Consider the following 2453-nt stretch of genomic DNA (forward strand, 5'->3'; position numbering starts at 1 on the left):
TGAAAGAATTGCTACCGGAAATTAACAAACAAGCAGATATGTAACATTGGTGTCAGAGAGTGGGACGGAAAAGAGAGAAAAAAAAAGAAGAAGATGGAAACGAGAAGTGGCAAATCAAACTACAGGTTAGTAGATTTGATGGCAGCCATACAAGAATGACAAAAGAAACAAGAAGAACGAGAAAATAAACAAAAAGAGAGACTACAGCAGTAGCAAGAAAACCAGCACCAGTGGCAACTGGAACAAGAAAAGAAACAAGAAGAACGAGAAAATAAACAAAAAGAGAGACTACAGCAGTAGCAAGAAAACCAGCACCAGCAGCAACTGGAATAAGATGAATGAGAAAAAAAACAAGAAGAAAGGCTCCAACAGTTGTGAGAAAGCCAGCATACACAAATGGAAAAGATTAGTAAATTTCAAAGTGAATTAAATACATTAAAGGACGATTTACTGTCTTTTACACATGAAGGATATATTAACCATGGATCTAATCATCTCCAGGCAATAGGAAGCCCCTTCCAGACCCTGCAACTAAACCCTAATGCAAACATCTTCAGTCTTGTTAGAAGTCACATCCGAGATATGAATGTTAGTAATAGGAGTGATCCAGTACGAAGGAAGCCACAGGAATATGATGGGAAAGCACCGTGGGAAGCATATAGAGCACAATTTGAGCTCCTGGCAGAAATGAATGGATCGACAGAGGAGCAGAAAGCAGTGTACCTGGCAACGATCCTGAAGGGAATACTTGGACATATGTCAGCAGACAACAGGCACAACTATAAAGCACTGGTAGCTGCTCTACAAATCAGGTATGGAACTCAAAATCAGTCCAAAGTCTACAGGGCTAGGTTTAGGACGAGAGTCCATGCTAAAGGGGAGATCCTGCAAGAGCTGGAACAGGATTTGGAAAGTATGGCAAGGCCTACTCAACTGCACCACCCAATGTCCTCAAGCTGTTGCTAAGGGATCAGTGTGAAGATACCTTGAACAGTCCACAACTGAAGATACAAGTAAAGCAAGCACACCTCTCTACTATGCAGGATGCAATGGCCAGAGCTCTTGAATTCGAATGCTACATTAAGTCCAGCACAGAGGTACCAAGGTTGGTACAGTCATTAGGATTCAAGGCCAGAAGAGGGTAACTTTCAGAGAAGTTTGAGGGACTTTGCTGGCACTGTAACAAACCTGGGCACAAGAGAGCTCAATGCCGGCAACTTCAACACAGGAAAGATACCACGGCAGGAAACACTGCTACCCAGAAAGGTTGTTGGAACTGTAGAGAGCAAAGAAATATGAAGGGGAAAATACTACTAATAAGTCAGCCTCGGGGAAACCATTAGTGGTTGGTGTTGAGGGACACCCACCAACCACATCGTGAAAGTCCCAACAGCTAAGTGTAAAATGGCAAGCACCCATAATATCTACATGACAGGAGAGCTGGATGGCTAAAAGTGCAACTTTGTCATAGATTTTTGCATCTCAGCAAACCCTTGTGAGTATCAAGGTGCTAGATCACAAAGGAGTACCAGAAGCCATACAGAAGCTCTGTGATGTGACAGGACATTATACAAGGTTGTGGGGACCAGTGTGGGTAACTATTGAGCTTATGGGCATAAAGGACAGACACAAAGTATACTTGACTGACATTGAAGACCCATGCATATTAAGGTTGGACTACTTACTACCGAGTAAGTGTGTTGTTAACTTTAATAAAATGACATTTGGAAACAACAAAGGCCAACTTCCGGTAAGTGTTGCTGCATCTGTTAAATCTCATGGAAATGCTGACGGACTGAGCCAAAGACCCTGCAAAAATGACTGCAGACATTGCTGTAAAAGAGGTTGAACTAACCAGGTGCCATGAAGCTGAAGTCAAAGTGACTGAAGGAGTTGATGACGGTGAAGTGGAACCAGGTAGAGATATTAAATCAGAGCAGGAGAAAGACCAAGATTTGAAGCCAATAATTGATTTTCTACAAGCAAGTGTTTTGTGCCCTACTTGAGAGAAGGTGTCTAGCTTAAGCCCTGTGACAAAGAACTATTGATCACAATGGGACCAGTTGAAACTTGAAGATGGTATTATTGTCTGGAGATGGGAAACTGCAAACATTTATACCGAGAAAGTTACGGGAAGTTGTGCTGCGTCAATCCCATGATAGTTTAACAGGAGGATATCTTGGAGTTAAGAAGACATTGAGTCACCTACGGCAGAGATTTTACTGAACAGATATGAGACAAGATGTGGAAGAATGGTGCAGAACCTGCAGTACATGTTGTGCTAAAAGGAGACCCAAGCATAAGGGACATGCTCCAATGAAGTTATATCAAGTTGGCACACCAATGGAAAGAGTAGCCTTTGACATTGCTGGTCCTTTGCCCCAAACTAGTGCTGGAAAGAGGTACATTTGTGTGGTGATGGATTATTTCACCAAGTGGCCTGAGGCATATGC

The 2453-nt window shown here is 42.5% G+C and overlaps 1 protein-coding gene across 3 annotated transcripts in view; it reads right to left on the minus strand.

The window, feature by feature from the left end:
* Positions 1–2453, minus strand: part of LOC106469025 (lys-63-specific deubiquitinase BRCC36-like) — a 104855-nt gene that overhangs the window by 67317 nt on the left and 35085 nt on the right. The gene's annotated exons all lie outside the window — the stretch shown is intronic.

This window comes from Limulus polyphemus, unplaced genomic scaffold (genome assembly GCF_000517525.1).
Source record: "Limulus polyphemus unplaced genomic scaffold, Limulus_polyphemus-2.1.2 Scaffold3267, whole genome shotgun sequence".
Classification (NCBI taxonomy): Eukaryota; Metazoa; Arthropoda; class Merostomata; order Xiphosura; family Limulidae; genus Limulus; species Limulus polyphemus.